At 43.6% G+C, this 19,837-nt stretch overlaps 1 protein-coding gene across 1 annotated transcript in view; it reads right to left on the bottom strand.

Moving 5' to 3' along the window:
* Positions 1-8,498: 8,498 nt before the first annotated feature.
* The window catches only part of LOC127485579 (uncharacterized), a 46,494-nt gene continuing 35,155 nt past the window's right edge, over positions 8,499-19,837 (bottom strand). The window contains exon 6 of the mRNA XM_089314163.1: positions 8,499-10,370. The gene's annotated coding sequence lies outside the window, so the exon portion shown is untranslated. The remainder of the gene's footprint in view (positions 10,371-19,837) is intronic.

The following is a 19,837-nucleotide window of genomic DNA, read 5'->3' on the forward strand; positions in this document are numbered from 1 at the left end:
ATGATCTAGCATTACATGAGCCACAACTTGCTCCCACCCAGAGTGTGCGTTAGTAGGAAACTGGATTCAGGACCCAGTCATTCTGACATGGCATATAGGTATCTGATCCACTAGGCCAAATCTTCCCCTAACAGTATTGGAAACATATGCTTTATTAATGAAAGCATTCATAGAAGCTTGGCTTGAAATAGCCAGAAAATAGGAACAATCCAAATGTCCACTCATAAGCTAAAAGATAAGAAGTATATAGATATCCATGTAATGGAATACCATGTAAGAAAATACATGCAATACAATGAATTACCGAAACAGTTATAAAGCTTAGATAAATCCAAAATAATTATGCTGCAGGGATGGAGCCCAAAACATCCCTACCCTCCAGAAAATCTCCACCTACTGTATTATTCCATTTACAGGACATGTAACAAATGCTAAATGCATAAGCTAACAGTGACAGAAAATAGATCAGTGCTAGAGATAAATGGTGACAGATGGTGTAAGTAGTTGAGTGTGTCTGGGAAGGTTAACGAGGAACTCAGGAAGCCCCCGGAGGTGCTGACATGTTCAAGACCGTGACTGGGGTAGTTGGTTTCACAGGTGCACACATGTCGAACCTGGTCAAATGCTGCCCTATCAACAGGGACATTTTCTCATATGCCAACTAAGCCTCAAAAGGCCTGTTATTAATATAACAACTAGAAAACAGGGAAACATCTTCAAGACATGAAAGAAGCAAAAGTATTTTTAAGACACAACATAAATCAATAAGCTTTGGACAGAGTAAAGAGTAATAGGTAGAAGCCTCAGAGTGTAAGGAAATATCACACAACAAACACAGTAACCACAAAAAGTTTATAGAAAATGGAATTAAAAGATAAATATATTTCGGTTTTGAAATGTATTTTGGAATTAAAAGATAAATTTATTTTGAAATCCATGCCTCGTTTTTTATATAATTCATTTTCCATAAACCATTTGTGTGAAAATAACTTGCCTTTTTAAAAAAAAAAAAATCATTTGCGTGGCAGAGAGAGAGAGAGAGAGAGAGAGAGAAGAGAGACGCACACATAGTGAGCTCCCATCATGCCCAAGCTGGGAGCCAGGAATTCAACCCAGATCTCACGTGTGTGTGGCAGGGACCCAACTGCTTCAACTGTCGCCTGCTGCCTCCTAGGATCTGCCTCAGCGGGAAGCTGGAATCAGGAGCCAGGACTCAAGCCCAGGCACTCTGACATGGGATGTGGCTCTCTTAGGTGCTAGAAATACCCACCCCTATATTTAATTTTTAACGCCATTTTCCATGAACTTTTCAAAGCACCCTCCTCTAGTGAACAAACAGACATATCCAAAATACATGAAGAATTCCTTAAAATCTTTGAGAAAAACACTGACCATATAACAAAAATGGTGGCAAGAGGTAATTTTACTGATTCTGTGATGGCCATATAAGCTACTGCTGGAGTCACGCAGCCTGCAGATAACAAGTCTGCCTTCCTTGAAGCTTAATAGGAAAAACACAGAAACAAAATCACACAAAGGCACCGGAGAATGAAGAGAAATGCGCCGTATCTGGAAGGGACTTCAAAATTTGGGAAACAAAATAATACAACCAGAGGGAAGGGCAAAGTTGTGTGGGCAGCTAAAACTCTTAACAGTTAAGAGGATGTTTCTGTCCTACAAAGCCCAGGACAGATTGGAGTAACCACAGCCACTACGACTTGATTAGGAAAACCTACCCTCTCCCTCCACCAAAAAGAAAGCCAGAAGAGGGAGCACTTTTTCAAACAAAAAGCTAAAAAGAAGCAGTTTAAATGTTGCATGAACCAAACTCTCAACCCCAGAGGTAGAGAACAGACTCAAAGCCATAGCGATAGAAAGTTTTAGAAACTGAACTGTTGGGGCTGGCACCGTGGCTCACTTGGTTAATCCTCGGCCTGCAGTGCCAGCATCCCATATGCCGGGGGTGCCAGGTTCTAGTCCCGGTTGCTCTTCTTTCAGTCCAGCTCTCTGCTGTGGCCCGGGAGGTCAGTGGAGGATGGTCCAAGTGCTTGAGTCCTTGCACCCACATGGGAGACCAGGAAAAAGCACCTGGATCCTGGCTTCAGATTGGCGCAGCACTGGCCGTTGCGGCCATTTTGGGGGTGAAACAACGGAAGGAAGACCTTTCTCTCTGTCTCTCTCACTGTCTGTAACTCTACCTCTCAAACAAAAAAAGAAGAAAGAAAGGAACTGAACTCTTATTGGAGTCAACAAACAAAGAAACACAGTTATCAACTGAGGTACAACCTAGTTAATATTCCTCAGGGGAAAATCTAAAATCCAGCATCTCCATATTAGTACAGGATACCGTGAAAACAAAATGCAACAAAGACCAGTGAACAGTGACCTATTCTCAAGAGACAAAACAATCAGCTGAAACTTTCAGATCCCAAGATGATTTCGATACTGAAATTAGTAAACAGAGGTACCCAATTAGCTATGATAGTTATATTTCATAGATAAAGGAAAATGTGCTCATACAAGTAAAAGTTATGAAATGTAATCAGAAAATGGAAACTACACAAAGAATCTGAGAGGGCATTCTACAATAAAAATGCAGTATCTACCATTAGGGACACACTGTGTGTTTACATCAGAATAGAGATGAGGAGGACTAAGTGACCCTGAAGACAGGGTAATTGCAGCTATCAAATATCAGGGATGGGGGGAGATTTACAGGAGGGAGAGGTGGAGGCAGAAGTGTACACACACACACACAGGAGAGAGAGAAGAGAGAGAACAGGGAAGGGAAGTTCAGAATAAAAAAAATGTTGGAGATGAAGTTTTCTAAATGTTTCAAGTTTTACTGACATCTAATGAATTGTTTAATTCCATCTGTGATGTGTGATTGATACCTATTTTTAAGTCATCTTTCTTCTGTGTCCTACATCTGGATGAGCAAACAGGAAAGTCCAGGTGTGCTCTCTTTTTGCACCAGGGAGTGTTCAATCCATGCAGGATCATTCATCCTGGCCTTAATCCCTCCACACAGTAAAATACCCAAGCCAATCCCTTGCCTTGCTCTTTCACGTCATTTCATATCTGCTTGGGAAACCTGCCCTACTCTCTCCAGAGAGTTGCATTAGATGAGTAATAAATTCAAACTCCACTGGTGTGTGTTTGGCATTATCAGACTTCATACATGCACTAGTTTTGTTTTTGTTTTCAGATGGAGACTTCATTCCACTTCTGTGGGGAATGACATCATGCATTTACAGAATTAATAAGCACATTTAAACCAATACAATTTAAACTCTCCCCCTCTCTCTCCCTTCTCTCTCTCTCTCTCTCTCTCTCTCTCTCACACACACACACACACACACACACAGACTCCTAGGAATACCAGCTAACATGCTGAAACAAAAAAAGGGAAAATTTTAAAGACATTCAGAGAAAAATAACACAGTACATATGGAGAATACTGATTTGATGACCACGATGGAGTTCAGAAGACAGTGTCAACACATTTTTAAATTTATGAGAGAAAAATAATATCAACACAGAATCCTACCACTTTAAGAGTAACTATAAAATACGCACATTTTCAGAGGAAAAGGTAACTAAGAAAATCCACTGGCACTGGATCCCAGCTAGAACAACTACCACAACTTTAATAGGTGTGCACCATCAACATTTAGTCTTTAGAATACCAGGGTGGTGCTAAACTCCCTACAAAGCACAGGACAGTCACAAACAAAGAATACCCATCCAAAATGCCAGTGGCAGAAACACTGGGTATCACTAAGTTGAAACCTTTGTGATGGTAGAGTGGTGGTATGAGCAATGACAGATCAATTATGTTAAATATTAGGCTTAGTATCCCACTAATCTCTATGTATGCTTTCACTGTCATGCAGTTAAAAATAGTTTCCAATGTCTTCAACATGACAAGTGGCTTCTATGGAAACCCTACTCCCCATATCATACTCAAGGATGGGAGACTGAATGTGGTCTCCCTAGGATCCACAGCAATGCATAGATTTCAGCTCTTGCCACTCTCATTCTACATTGTTCTAGAAATTATATCCAGTACTATCACACTGAAATAAGCTCTATTCACAGTGGAAAACAGATGTAAGGCTGTCTTTATTTGCATGTACAATCTCATATATGGAATGTTTTAAGAAACACAAAGTGACCAGAACTAAAAATAGAGATCAGCAAGGTCTCTGAGTTCCAAATCAGTATATAAAAATCAAGGTTAACTACATATGTGAACAATGAATAATCCAAGTGTGAAATTAAGAAAACGATTCTGTTCACGACAGCACTGAAAAAAATATATGAGAAAAATAAATACATTCCTATACAGACATCCTTTAGTAACTGTGGGGCATTGTTTCCAGGACTTCCCGAGAATACTAAAACCGTGGCTGCTGAAGTCCTTCAGTACAAGGGCATAGTCTTTGCATACAACGTATGCACGTCCTCTTGTATACTTTGTCACTTCTAGATCTTATATTACCCAATACGATGTAAATGCTATGTAAACAGTTCTTGGACCATGCTGTTTAGGGAATAATATAAAGGAAAAACACTGGACATGTTCAATACAGTGCAATTTTGTTTTGGCAAATATTTTCAGGCCTTAATTGATTCAAGTCACAACTGCAGAATCCACAGAAGTTGGAGGACTGACATGGAAAACTAAAAACATGACCAAAGGAACCTAAGAAAGACATGAATAAACTAAGAGCCACTCCATGTTTATGGATTGGGAGACTCAATATTGTCCAGATGCCATTTTACCAAAAATGATCAAAGGATTCAAACAATCCCTAACCAAATCTAGCAGAACTTTTTTTTTCTTTTTTCTGGAAAACATGGCCAGTTTGTTGTAAAATCATACAGAAATGCAAAGAACCTAAATAGGCAAAATAGGCAAAGCAGCTTTGGAAAAAAGGAACAGTTCTATGCATACAATAGATCCTACTAAAATGTGTTCTAAATTGATAATGAATTTGGATGCATGCATACGAGTAGTCTTTCATAACAAAGAAACTAAAAATAAAACAAATTCACATTAAAATTCTCCAATTCCATATATGTCTTCTGGGAATCTGCTACATGCCAGTTCATCCAGGTGCTGGAGTTACAGCTGCGAACCACACAGACTAGGGCATGGTTAATAAGCAAATAAATACCCACCACGTCAGAATGTAGGAACAACAGGAAAAATAAAGCAGTGCAAGAGAGACTGGACATTATTTTAAAGTAATCACCTGGGAAAGGTTCTCTCACAGAGAAGTATTTGAGCAGAGAGTTGATGACAATGGGAAAAGGAGCCATTCAAGTGCAAGTACAAGGAATATTCAACAATTTCAGAGCAAGTGCCTATTTATGGTAAAATTATGCATGGGCTCCAAAAACTCTATGCACCAACATTAACTTTTCTTGCATTCCACTGCTCCAAGAACATTTTGAAGGACTCTGTCTGTATGGGGAGAAGAAGCATCCCAGGCAATAGAACAGCAAACAGCCAAACGCCAGAGGTGAGCCTGCCCCTGGGGAAGGACTGCCCTGACTCTGGAAGGAAGCAGGGAACAATGGTAGGATGCAGCAGAGGAGCACATCACGAGCCTTCTGAGCTAGAGCTGAATCAGTCTCTGAGAACAGGTTATAGGTGAAATAAAATGCAATCTAGAAACTCCGATGTGTCTGTCATCTAGAAGCCAAAACCCAAGAACTTCCACTATGCTTGGTTTTATGGAAAACATATTCATTGATGTAGGATCCTCAACTTGGGTCTTATTCACTGGAAAGTCAGTAGTTTATTTATTCTAAAGACAGAGTTACAGAGAGAGAAGGAGAGGGAGCGGAAACAGGAGAGGGAGGGAGAGAGAGAGTGACTTTTCACCTGCTAGCTCACTCCCCAAATGACCACAACAGCTGGTGCTGGGCCAGGTCGAAGCCGGGAGCCTGTAACCCCATCCAGATCTTCCACGTGGGGGACAGCAGCCCAGGCACTTGGGCCATCCTCTGTTGCTTTTCTAGGTGTGTTAGCAGGGAGCTGGATCAGAAGTGGAGCATGTGGAACTCAGACCAACACGCATCTGGGATGCCAGCACTACAGGCAGAGGCTTAACCAGCTCTGCCACATACTGCCCTCCTCCCTTTCTCAACAGTCCACTCCCACCACTGCTTAGGGGAATAGGCCTAATTAATAATGCATCACACATCTGCCCCTTGCATGGTCACTGGGGCTCTGTACAGAAACACAGGACAAAGGCAATCTCCATCAGAATATAGTACAATCATGTGTTGCTTAATGATGGGGATATACGCTGAGCAATGCATTATCAGGCATTTCTTCATTTTGCTGTCATCACAGAGGGTAATCACATGAACGTGGATGGGATAGGCCAACCACATAAAGTGATCTTTTGATGCAGTAAAGAGACGTGGTAACTACAAGATGTATGAAGCTGCAACAAGCCCAACACAGCATGCTATTTTAAAGATTCCTTTGCAAGTCAAAGGAGTACACTTTAAAACAGTGTATGACATAGTACATAAATCAGTAACATGGTCGCAAATTTTCATTATCAGTATTATGCACTGTAGGGACAGGTGGTTAGCACAGCATATCAGATGTCACTTGAAACTGCATTTGATTTCTTATAATTGTACCTAGGAAACACATGAAATCTATTCTCTGTGTATTAAAAAACTTAAAAATCAGAAGAAATAAAAAGAATAAATAACTAAGTAAAAATGTAAGCCAAGGAAGGAAAAGATGGAGGGAGGGGGAATAAGCAGTGCCTGTATAATGCAATGAATCATTTGAAAAATGCTCTTGGAGAATAAAAGCAAGTCTTTAAAAGAGGATGTCCCTGGGAATGCCCACATCCCATATCACAGTGTCTGGGTTCAAGTCCCATCTCTACTCCTGATTCCAGCTTCTTTTAAATGTGCACCCTTAGAAGCAACGGGTGATGGCTCAAGTGGTTGGGTCCCTGCCACCTACATGGGAGAGCCAGACTGAGTTCCCAGCTCTTTCCTTTGGCTCGGCCCAGCCTTGATGTTGCACACATTTGAGGAATGAAAGAAAGGAGGAGATAGCTCCCCCTCTCTCAAATAGAATGTTAAAAATTGTATATACTGTACACAATTGTGCTGTACAACTGGCAGTGCAGTAGGTTTAGCTATACTGGCATCATCACACACACACGAATAATGTGTTGCATTCCTATGCTACAATGGCTAAGACACCAACAGGTGATCAGAATTGTCGAGCTCCATTATAATCTTGTGAAATCCTGGTACATAATGTGGGACTAGAATTGCTTCAGACATGAGCAAGAAACTCAAGTCAGTACAACACGACACAGGGAACACACCTTACTTGTGTGAGTGTGTGTGTGTGTGTGTGTGTGTGAGAGAGAGAGAGAGAGAGAGAGAGAGAGAGAGAGAGCTGGCAATCACTGGGTCACTCCTCAGTGCCTGCAATAACCAGGGGGCTGATGCCAGGAACTGTAAACTGACACCCTTTGAAGTTCCCTGAGGAGGAAGGCCCAGAGCATGGGTTCTGTCTCAGGACCCAGGACCACATGTTGGAGAAGATGCCCATAAATGTCCTTTCCAGAGAAGAGCTGTTCTGGAAGGCAAGTTGGCAGCAGGGAGTAATTCTCAAACATGTCTGGAACCACTGCTCCCCTAACTTCACTGCTGAGGACTTACTGAAAGGAAATCACAAAACTCATAAACAGAGATGTATTTCAACATTGATCTTAACAGTGAAACCTCAGAAAGTAACTAGAAAGGACAGCAATGTGGGATTAGTTAAAGAAATTACAATGGGGATAAATGATTGAAAAACTATGGCCCCATCAAAAATGACGTTTACAAAGAATCTTTAACAACACAGGAAGATGTTGCTGATGGAATTTTAAACAAATCCCAGGACATGAATCTAAAAGCACAGAGAGATCTCAACTGTTTTATCTCCCAGTTGATGTCTTCATCTCACTTAAAAACTCATTGGAGATACCTAAAAGTTGTAAATAGTGGTTCTTGCTAGATTCTGAACGTTTGGTGAGTTGAGAAGCTCTTCCGTTATTTTATATACCTTGCACATGATCTGTAAAGGAAGTGCAATGCTTTGATAACCCGAGGGGAAAGCATGCATCCTTTGGAACAAGGCGTAGGTCTCTCTCCCCTGGTGCATCTCTCACGCCGAGTGGACTTTCCTCTGCAGCCAACGCTTTCCCCAGCTCTCAGAAAAAGGCATTTAGAGGCCCTATGATGTGGCTTCTCTGAGGTTCTTCAGGACCTGGCTCATGGATTGCTCTCTGCCTTCACATGGTCAGCTCACCTGCTCACTCAAAGCACTAGCTTGCAGCGTGTTCAGAGCTACCAAGATGAGGCAGTGACACAAACCTTCTATTGAAAGTGGTCTTTAATCTCAAAATGGACACTGATGAGACAAGGGTTGCACCTCCAAGTGATGTCCTAAAAGTTAAAATATATGAAGTGTCAAGCCTGGGTCCATGGCATCAGTATCACCCAGGAGCTACTGAAATGCAAGTTCATGGGCCTCACCCCAGACCTACTGCATGAATCTGCATTTAACAAGCTTCACAGGTGAATCTGCACACATTGAAGTCTGAGAAACAATGGAGGTGGCGGTAAGGCACAGAGGGTTAAGCCTTTGACACCTGCATCCTATATTAGAGTGCCGGTTAGAACGCTGCTGCTCTGCTTCCACTCTAGCTCCCTGCTAATGTGCCTGGGGTGGCAGTGGAGAATGGCCCAAGTCCTTGAGCCCCTTTCATCCATGTGGGAGACACAGATGGAGTTCCAGGCTCCTAGTTTTAGCCTGGCCCAGCCTTGGGTGTTGTGGCAATTTGGGGAGTGAATCAGCAGATGGAAGACATGTCTTTATCTCTCTCTCTCCCTCTCTCTTTCTCTTTAATATCCTATCACTCTGCCCTTCAAATAAATAATAAATCTTTTCTTAAAAAAACTACAGTTTCAGAAACACTGCTCAGCGAGATAAGTGTGTAACAACCTAACATCCTAACACAAACACTGGGGAGATGCTAACAGCACACCTCACCGTTGATGCCAGCTCTGTAATCAAAAAGCTACACGACCTTGAAAAGTTGACCATCTTTGTCTAAGGGAGATAAACTAACTATCCAGCTTTTAAGCTTGTGCATCTGCAAAATGGGAACAATCAGATATCTCCATCCTAGGATTCATATGGATTAAGTTAGGCAGCCTAAAACCCCTAGGATACTCGGTGGAACAGAGTAAGAATTAAATGATTTTTATCATCATGGCAAAGATTACGTATGACAGCTGTAAGGATCAAATGAGCTCATGAGTACACAAGGCTGCAGATGAAGAAGATTCCTGCACAGATATGCAGAGAGATTGTCTTGCAGATGTGCAGAACCATTCTTTACCCAGAAAGCCAACTGTGAAATGACAGTTGGAATAAAGAGTGAAAATACAGGCTTCCAAGAGGATTTGGACTCCGTGAGCCTCACTCCATGGTATCAGCAAGGGCCGGAGTTCCGTTTCCCTCCTTATTCCACTTCTTCCCTCTCAGAGAGAAGGCAAAGGGATCCTTTGTTAGGAGACTTAGGGGAGGTGTGGTACATCTGCTCTGTCACTCCCCCAGGCATCATTACCAGGCAATCCCTCACCTACAGCAACTGCTGAGTCATTTTTGAAAAGTTTTCCCATTTCCAGATGTTAGGAGGCTCTGCTTTTGTGCCACTGACCTAGGAGGAAGGGAAGTCAGGGCTTTCTACCTGCAGCATCAGCTGTCAAGCAAAGTGATTGACAGCCTTTGATGGAGAAATAGGTAAGAGGAAAGCTTTCAGATGGTTCCCATCACCTTGGCCTTGAACAAATGCAGCAGGAAGATGTCCCAGGGAGACACAACTGAGCTTAAAAGGGGAAGAACAGAAGGGGCCCAGGGTGGGGAAACGTGAAGAGGGTCAGGGAAGGAGCAAGGAAGGAAACCCGTGGGGCAACAGGAACCTACTGTCCCCCTGTGGATTCGGTTCTTGACCATGTGAACAAAACTGCAGTTACGCTGATCCGAATTCTGATGATCACGAAGCAAACTGACTGTGACGTACATGGTCCTTAACTTTCCAAATTCTTAACAACATTCGGTTGTCTATTAGCCCATTTCTCATTGCTATACTGAACCACTGAGGTTGAGGAACCTTACAGAGAACAGAGAAGCACTCACGGTTCTGAGGTTCCAGGGGGCGGTGGCAGCACTGGCTTTGCTTCAGGGAGTCTCGTGGCAGATGGCATCACAATGCAGGGATGCTTGGCAGAGGGAGAAACCACATCAGGAGACAGGAAGCCTGAGAGAGAGTCAGAGGTCATGTCAGGCTTTAATGACAACTCATTCTCACAAGGACTCACTCCAGAAAACCAGCATCCTCAGGCCCTTCCATGTAGCCTCACCTGTTAAAATTCCATCGTACCCTGGGAGCTAAGCTCCTAACACATGAACACTTGGGGGAAAGCACAATCAAACCCGGGCTGACTGCTCTTCTGGTACATTCCCTAGACAGGGCCTGCTGTGGTCTCATTTAATGCAGCACACAACACAGGCTTTAAATGTACATCTGGGGGCCACGGTTGTGGCATAGCGGGGTAAGCTGCCACCTACGGCCACAGCATCCCATGTGGGTGCCAGCTCAAGCTTTGCTGCTCCACTTCCAACCCAGCTCCCTGCTAATGCACGTGGGAAAGCAGTGGAAGATGGCCCAAGTGCTCGGGCCCCTGCACCCACGGGAAGACCTGAATGGCATCCAGGATCCTGCCTTTGGCCTGGCCCAGCCTTGGGCCTTGGCAGCCATTTGGGGGATGAGCCAGCAAATGCAAGATTCTTTCTAACTCTGCCTTTCAAATAAATAAATAATAAAAATATTTTTAAAAGCAAACCAAAATAACAATAAGCGATGCAGATAGAATGTGGCTCTCAAAAGCCTAAAATATTTTATAACTGCTTCCTGCCTGATCTTCCTCTGACATGGAACCTACTCTTCATAGCTCCCTCTCCGCTTTGTCCTGGCTGCCCTCATATCCCTTCAACTGATCTTCCGTGGACTTTTTTTCATCTGGCCTTTGCTGAACTGGCCTGGAGCCTCCTAGAGTTTCATTATCTACTCTCTTCCAGAGGTCAGACACTCCAGGTCAGGAAAGGAAAATGAATGTGGGAACAGGTCAGAGGTCAATAGGGGTTGGTATGCAGCTTGGAAAACTGAGACTAGACGTTCTGCTAAAAATAGCTCAGGTTTCTTTTTTCTGGAGCCATGTTCTGGGCCAGATTTATTCATCCCCGAAGTCTAGCCTTTGTCCCTTCAAATGTCCAACCCCAGTGCCTGTGTCTCAAAAAGGAAGCGAGCTTCGGTTTCTATGCAGGTCCTCAGGACCCCACGGGGCCTGCAGGTTGCACAGGAACAAGGGCACAGCTGTTAGATTTGTCTCCGTTTTCTTTGGCCACTGGACTGCACTGGATGAGGCCTCATCCCAGTTTCCTCTTCATCTCAGTTGGGCCTCCTGATCATGGTGGCAATCAAGGAGAATCTAGTCCCCGAGTCACACTGTGAGCCATGGATGGCAGATGCCTTGGGGTTCTGCACTGCCCCCTCTGGCCTGTCTCTCAGGCCAGCTACCGGGGTTGGCTTCCTGCAAGCTCGGCCTCACCTTGCAGAGCAGTGCTGTCCTTCACACAGGAGCCAGCACCTCTCAGCTCTGCTGCTCCGCCAGGGCCGTGCTGCATATCACAGTTCCCTGCTGCTCAGGCCCTGTGTGCTCAGCGCATGTGGGCACAGACAGAGGCACAGGGAAAGGCGCACTTTCCACCTCCGTCTCCTGATTCGTTTCCAGGTGTCACTCAGTCATACTTGAGACTCTCCTTGGCCCCTGGAATATCAAGTCTCAGAAGCTTGTGCTTTTACCTTCCTTTCTTCTTGGTCCACCTGGCTGATTCCAAGTCACATCTCACACAATTCCCATCCAAAGCCTCTCCATTCTCGCACCTCCTTCTGCCATTCATGTTCGGTTCTGTCTTTGTGTATTCTTCCCTAGACTTTGCCAACAGCAATGCACTTTCTATTTTCTTCTCTTATAATCAATAATTTCTCATTTTCTCACACCCTATTAGAAGGTTTATAAGGGACAGAAAGCTTGCCAATCACCTCTGTATTTGCATTCCTAGTGTGACACAAACAGCGAACACAAACATTTGCTGAATGACTGAATGAAGGTACGAGTGGTTTGCAATTATGCTGAAATCCTGCTGTCACCAAATATATCATTTTGCATTCAAATATTAAAATTAGTAAATACTTTCTGAGAATTTATTTGCCACATAGAAATCATTCAATAAATGCTGAACCCTTATATAAACTTCAAAAAAGATAAATAATGGCACCAAGGGTGAAGCCACGGCTTGCGATGTCACATCCCATATTGGAGTTCTGGTTCCAACCTGGCTGGCCTGCTTCTGATCTAGCTCCCCGCTAATGTGCCTGGAAAAGCTGTGAAGATGTCCCAAGTACTTCAGTCCCTGCCACCCACGTGAAAGACCCAGGCGGAGTTCCTCACCCCTGGTTTCGGCCTGGCTCAAACCTGGTGGCTGTGGCCATTTGGGGAGTTAATCAGACCCCTTTTTCTGTCTCTCCTATCTCTGTCACACTGAATGTCAAATAAACAAATAAATAAAATATCTTTTTTAAAGCTACCCAATGAAATCCCTCAAGAGAGTGAGGGAAATGAATACAAATGCAACAAACCTGACTGTAAGGGTTTTAATTATTTAAAAAGTCAGAGAGTGCTAAGTACGTGACTGATGGTTTCATGGAACCCATGGGGTTGTGGGGGAAAGACTGGAGTTGCCTAGAGACCAACTGTATTAATTTCAGGCATACTTATGGTGTGCCTGGTTAATGTCAGGTGAAGTATGTGATAAGACTGAGCTTAAATGATGAATATCTCAGTATTCATCAGGCAGTAATTATTTTGAAATCTATTCATTTGAATAGATTTTACAACTTGTGATCTCCTAAAGCTAAAATCTGAGTTCAGGGTAGTAGGAAATTCTAGCAATCAACGGTACCCAGTTCCATCTTGGTCTTGGGGTGAACACAGGCTGCTTAAGTCTGACTTCTCTCTGCTTCATCTGAACCTTAAGTCAGACCTCTAAGGATAATCCTGATAATTAACTAGTAGGACCGATACCAATTCTGTCTGTGAATATAGAAGGAACAGGGTTAAAGCACCTAAGAACTTTTTTAATCCAAATCATGGATTTGTTACTACCTAGTCTGAGCCCTCAAATCATGTTTACAGAGGCGGATCTGCTCGTTTTCTATTTGTGATTTGGGGGAACTAGGCAGGAAGATTATGGAGAAATATGTGAGTGGGGCTTTCTGCCAGCCCTGCACTGTAACTCCATCCCTTCCCTGTCAATCTTGTACCCCACTTTCTCAGGGTGCACCTGTGTCCCATCCAGAACCAGGAAGAAGACACTATGATGACCAGGTGGAAGTTAACCTACATGTGGAGGTGCCAGCGAACTCTCAGAGAGCCTCACTCAAGCTAAACTCCACCAGCCCGATCTCAGGAAAGACACTGATACTGAGAGGGCTGCTGTTAGCCCTTTGACCGTGCCCATGTCCTCTCTGAACTCCTCCCGCCCTCTCTCCTCACAGGCAGCTCTCTGCGTGACAGGTATCTGTGTGGAGTAACCACACTCACCTGTGAATGCACGCACTCTCTCTGTTAAAGGAATCCTGCTCTCACTGGGGCACTGTATATATGGCTCTTTATGACACTTGAGTCCTTATCTCTGTAGGGTCAAGAAACTGGAATAAAGATTAAGAGACCTAGGCCTGTAACATCTTCATCACCTGTCACCTTGGGCTATGTCTGCAGAGGCAGAATGTGTAAGGGGGAAGTCATAGGCTTGGGAGCCCAATGCAGTTGGACCTTCATTTGCGTGCTTAGCAAACTTGAATAAATTGCCTTTCCTTTTTGGAAGCCAGGTTTCTTTTACTGACATACAGAGGGAAAACTGCTGCTGCCACAGAATTGCAAGAGAAAACAGAGTGGCTTGGATGGGGCCTTAGCAATGGGCCTGCCCAGTCACACCTTTTCCCGCCAACAGAATCAAGATTCCTGTGATTGGGATCCTTTACACGGACTGCTGAAGTTCCTGGCATTTCTCCTCCCTTCTGACTCCTCTGGCCAAAAGAGTGGGAGAATTAATGACACAGCAATGTGGAGCCAAGAATCCAAGAATGAGAATCCCTTGTCTCTTCCTCGTACTTCCCAGGTGCCCAGAGCTACACAGTTACTTGTGTGAGCTAAATGTGGTTTGAATAAGAGGCTGGGTGTCCTGCAGAGACCTGGAGATTCTGGAATTTTCCCTTTGGGTTATATAAAATGAGATTTTTTATAATGGATGTATAAGTGTCCATTTGTTATTACAATCTTTCACTTTATCTTCATTTCTGATTGCTGTTTAATCAGCAATAGCTTGGAACAACTGAACTTTTAGTTTCGTCCTCTGTTAAGCAAGTAATGATGTGTAAACAAACACTTAAATAAGTGCTACTTCAAGGGACCTTTTTTCCCCTTTGTAATGTTAAGAATCCTTATCTGGGTAAATGAGTCCACCCTCTAATTTGCCAGTAGGATATTTCTGGACTCCATTTAGCTATTCTGTTTCAAATTTAATTACACATGAAGGTAAATGGTTTAGACTGGGCCAGACCAAAGCCAGGAGTCTGGAATAATATCTGGGTCTCCTACAGGGGTGCAGTGGCCCAAGGACTTGGGACGTCTTCCACTCTATCCCAGGCATATTAACAGGAAACTAGGGGCCAGTGCCGTGGCCCAGTAGATTACTCCTCCACCTCTGGCGCCAGCATCCCATATGGGCACCAGTTCTAGTCCCGGCTGCTCCTCTTCCAAACCAGCTCTCTGCGATGGCCTGGGAAAGCAGTAGAAGATGGCCCAAGTGCTTGGGCCCCTGCACCCACGTGGGAGACCGGGAAGAAGCTCCTGGCTTCAGATGGGCGCAGCTCCGGCGGTTGCGACCATTTGGGGAGTGAACCCGCGGATATCTCTCCCTCTCACTGTAACTCTACCTCTCAAATAAATACAATAAATTAAAAAAAAAGAAAGAGGAAACCAGATGGGAAACAGAGCATCCAGGACTTGAACTGGCATCCATATATGATGCCAGCATTGCAGGCAATGGCTTAATACACCATACCACAACACCAGCCCCAGAAGTTTCTTAATTTAAACTGCTTATTTCTTTATATAGTTATTTATAAATTTATCTTACTTATTTATATTTAAATATTTGCTACAGCGTGTGGTAGTTGTGTAGACAAAATCTCCACTACTCATTGCAATCATTCATTTTTGGGAAATACTGAGGGTTCATCATGTGCTCAACACCGATGTGACTATGAGAGAGGCAGCAGCAGACTAGCTGTGCCCGTACCTGTATTCACAGAATTTACACTCTCCAGCCCTGGAGAGTGGCTGGAGTGGCTGAGTGGCTGCACAGGTACAGATGTCCCAAGTGTGTGACCATCAGGAGTGATGCCCACGGCAGACAGCTGCTGGACACCATGGGGCAGGTCCAGAGTTAGGTCAGGGGAAGGTGAACGCTAGGGCATCACCCCTGCTTTCCCAGGGAAAGTGCTCTGCTGCTTTCCTCAAGCTTCAGGGTTCAGTGGAGCCAGCTCTGGGAAGACAGATAAATTTAAACAGGAAGACTTAACCAGAGACATCAAGTTTTATCTAGGGTGTATATGAGCTCCATATCATTTAAAATGCATAACAAAATTCTGTCATGCATAGGACTTTGAGTAGGCTGCTGACTTGAGCACAGGGGTCGAATGCCTTTCTCTCCATTAGAAGGACTGATGGGTCATAAACATGCAGAAAATTTTCATCAGCCCTGGGTTGCAATCAAAAGTGAAAAATCAACTTGAGAGATTTACAAGCTACACCTTATTGTCACTGAGGGGAAAATAAAGAGGCACGCCTGCATCTCCACAGGGGCATCACATGGCTGATACGGCATTAGTTAGAGTGAGTTGAGAACATCTTGGCTGCCTGGGATTTTCAGACTCCAAGAGAAGGGAGTCTCACACCAGAGGGAGAAGGGTAAAGAAAGGCCCCATGCCCAGAAATGAAGCACAACTGTCCTCATGAGGCTGGAGTATGTGCCCCTTACCACCTCAGAGAGAGGCAAGCCTAGGAGGCAGGAACAGCTAGAGGCAGCTCTCCTGTTCTGTTTCTTTTCTGTGCTATGCACCCCCAGGGCCATGAACTTGGAGAAAGCAGTCCGTATAGGCAGTGAGCAGCAGAACCAGCAAGGAGGACCCCCCAGCCAGCACACACTCCATAGGGACTACCAGTGATGCAATTCAAGGGAAGCCGACTGAGGCACGGACTTAAGTAACTGCCCAGTGGTCTCTAGTGAGATATTCAAGGGGTCTTCAAAATTTTCATGGAAAGTAAGTTTCTAAAAAAAAACTGTGCCTAAGCTGCAAAATTTATTTGCACCAAAATAAATTCATACTAACTTATTATACTGTGCCTGAGTACAACCTAGTTTGAGGCCCTAGGAAAGATCAAACATTTGAATCAGGCACCGAATCAGAGCAGCATGGATTCTGCTAAAATTGAGGCAAGAACAAATGCCAAGTTTATGAAGGTTGGGGAGAATGGTGAAATTAAGACAATGCTCCAGTGGAATTAGCAATATACAAATGGTAAATTATTTCAAAAAGGGACAAGAGGATGTTGAAGATAAGCCCACAGCAGAAGACTACACACATCAATCTGCAAGGAAGCAATTAAACTTATTCAAGCCCTACTTGACGAAGACTCACAACTGACAGCAGAACCAGCAGCCACCACTGCAGACACCTCAACTCGTTCAGCTTAAACAGCTCTGGCCCCAAAAAGACAGTGCAGCAAACTTTCCACTCAACAGGTGCCAGAATGTGGCATCCAACTCGGCTGCAGACAAAAGCGGAACTTTCAGTGGAAACTTTAAATAAGCGACACCAAGATTCTGAAGCATTTCTTTGAAGAGTTTTAACAGGAGATGAAACCTGGCTTTATTACCTGAAGGACTCTGAAGACAAAGCACAGCTAGAGAAGTGGCTACCAAGAGGTGGATGTGGTCCAGTCAAAGCCAAAGAAACCACTGTGTTCTGCATCTAACAGTCCACCTTGCATATGACCACGTTTTCTATTTCCAGTCATCAGCTGATGGACATCTTGGTTGAGTCCATTTCTTTGCTATTGTGAACTGATCTGCAATTAACATGGGAGTGCAAGAGTCTCTTTCATATGCCGACTTCTGGGTGGAACTGGAGATCATTATGTTAAGGAAATAATGCAGATGCAGAAAGACAAATATCACGTTTCCTCTCCTATGTAGAGGTTAATACACACACACACACACACACACACACACACACACACATAGGAGAAAGAAACAATTAAAACTGGGTATCATATTGTTTGGTCCATAGTTATAAATATTATCTCCATTGAATTCAACCTCTACAATTTAATAATATACCATTACTGGGGCTGGAGCTGTGGTGCAGCATTTAAACACGCCACCTGCAGTGCCAGCTGGTCTGAGTCCCAGCTGCTCCACTTCTGATCCAGCTCTCTGCTATGTCCTGGGAAAGCAGCAGAAGATGACTTAAGTCCTTGGGCCCCTGCACCCAATGGGAGACCTGGAGGAAGCTCCTGGCTCCTGGCTTTGGATCAGCACAGCTTCAGCCATTGTGGCCATCTGGGGAGTAAACCTGCAGATAGAAGATTTCTCTCTCTCTCTCTCTCTCTCTCTCTCTCTCTCTCTCTGTCTCTTTGCCTCTCCGTATTTCAAGTAAATAAATAAATCTTTTTAAAAAAAGAAATAAGGAATCTCCAGACTGATTTCCATAGTGGCTTAACCAGTTTGCATTCCCACCAACAGTGGCTTAGTGTCCCTTTTTCCCCACATCCTCGCCAGCATCTGTTGTTGGTAGATTTCTGAATGTGAGCCATTCTAACCGGGGTGAGGTGGAACCTCATTGTGGTTTTGATTTGCATTTCCCTGATTGCTAGTGACCTTGAACATTTTTTCATGTGCCTGTTGGCCATTTGGATGTCCTCTTTTGAAAAATGTCTATTGAGGTCCTTGGCCCATCTCTTAATTGGGTTGTTGGTTTTGTTTTTGTGGAGTTTCTGGAAATCAGTCTGGAGATTCCTCAGAAACCTGAAGATAACCCTACCGTTCGACCCAGCCATCCCACTACTTGGAATTTACCCAAAGGAATTTAAATTGGCAAACAAAAAAGCAGTCTGCAGCCTAATGTTTATTGCAGCACAATTCACAATAGCTAAGACCTGGAACCAACCTAAATGCCCATCAACGGTAGACTGGATAAAGAAATTATGGGATATGTACTCTTTAGAATACTATACTGCAGTAAGAAACAACGAAATCCAGTCATTTGCAACAAAATGGAGGAATCTGGAACACATCATGCTGAGTGAAATAAGCCAGTCCCAAAGGGACAAATACCATATGTTCTCCCTGATCGGTGACAACTGACTGAACACCAAAATGGAAACTTGTTGAAGTGAAAGGGACACTATGGGAAACGGTGACTTGATCAGCATAGCCCTGACTGTTAATGAACAACTTAATACATTAAAAAAAAAAAAAAAAAAGAAATAATAGACCATTATTTCCTCACTTGTGACAACTGTTATGAATCCTACATCATGTGATCCTTGTTTTCAAGAAAAATAGTAGGCATGTGTATGATCTCTACATGCGAAGTGAACATGGAAAAATGTTGAAAAGATTAAATCTAAGAACATAAATATGATATTTAAAATACATAGACACTTGAATACATTATATAACTCAAAGTAATTCTGCACCAATGGAACATTACTTCCTATAGAAAGAAGGCTAAAAAGTAAATATTAAAAACATGAAATTCAGAAAAACAAGTGGACTGATCAAAAGCAAAGATCATGGCAACAGTATTGGAGGTGCTCAAGGCACTGTGCTGTTGACTTTTTGGGGAATAAAGCGGGGTGACATCTGCTTCTTACGAGGCTGTTTCGAGAAAGTCACCCAAAAGCTTAGCAGAAAAATGCCCAGGAAGCTTTACAAGAGAATCTTCCACGATGACAAAGCTCCTACTCATGCCTCTCATCAAAGAAGGCGATTTTGTGAGAGGTTCAGTGGAAAATAGCTCTGATTTGCTCCTTCTGAATTCTTTTTGTTTCCTAATTAAAAAAAAAAAAAAAAAAAAAAACATTATGGAGCCGGTGCTATGGTGTAGTGGGTAAAGCCACTGCCTGCAGTACCAGCATCCCAAATGGGCGCCAGTTGAAGTCCCAGCTGCTCCACTTCCGATCCAGCTCTCTGCTGTGGTCCAAATCCTTGTGCCCCTGCGCCCACGTGGGAGACCCAGAAGAAGCTCCTGGTTCCTTGCTACACACTGGGGCAGCTCTGGCTGTTGCGGCCATCTGGGGAGTGAACCAGTGGATGTAAAACTCTCTCTCTCTCTCCTTCTCTGTAACTCTGGCCTTCTGGCCTTCAAGTAAACAAATAAATCTTTTAAAAAAATTTAAAAGACACCAATGTTTCTTTGTTTAATAATTAAGTAAACTGAAAATAGATCTTTGTAAAAATTAAGAGTGGGAATGTGAGAAGGAAGGGTTGGAGCACAGGCAAGAGGAAGGTAGGGGGCGCAGTGTCACTACGTTC

Source organism: Oryctolagus cuniculus, chromosome 15 (assembly GCF_051225735.1).
Source record: "Oryctolagus cuniculus isolate XC-2025 breed Fujian yellow rabbit chromosome 15, ASM5122573v1, whole genome shotgun sequence".
Lineage (NCBI taxonomy): Eukaryota > Metazoa > Chordata > Mammalia > Lagomorpha > Leporidae > Oryctolagus > Oryctolagus cuniculus.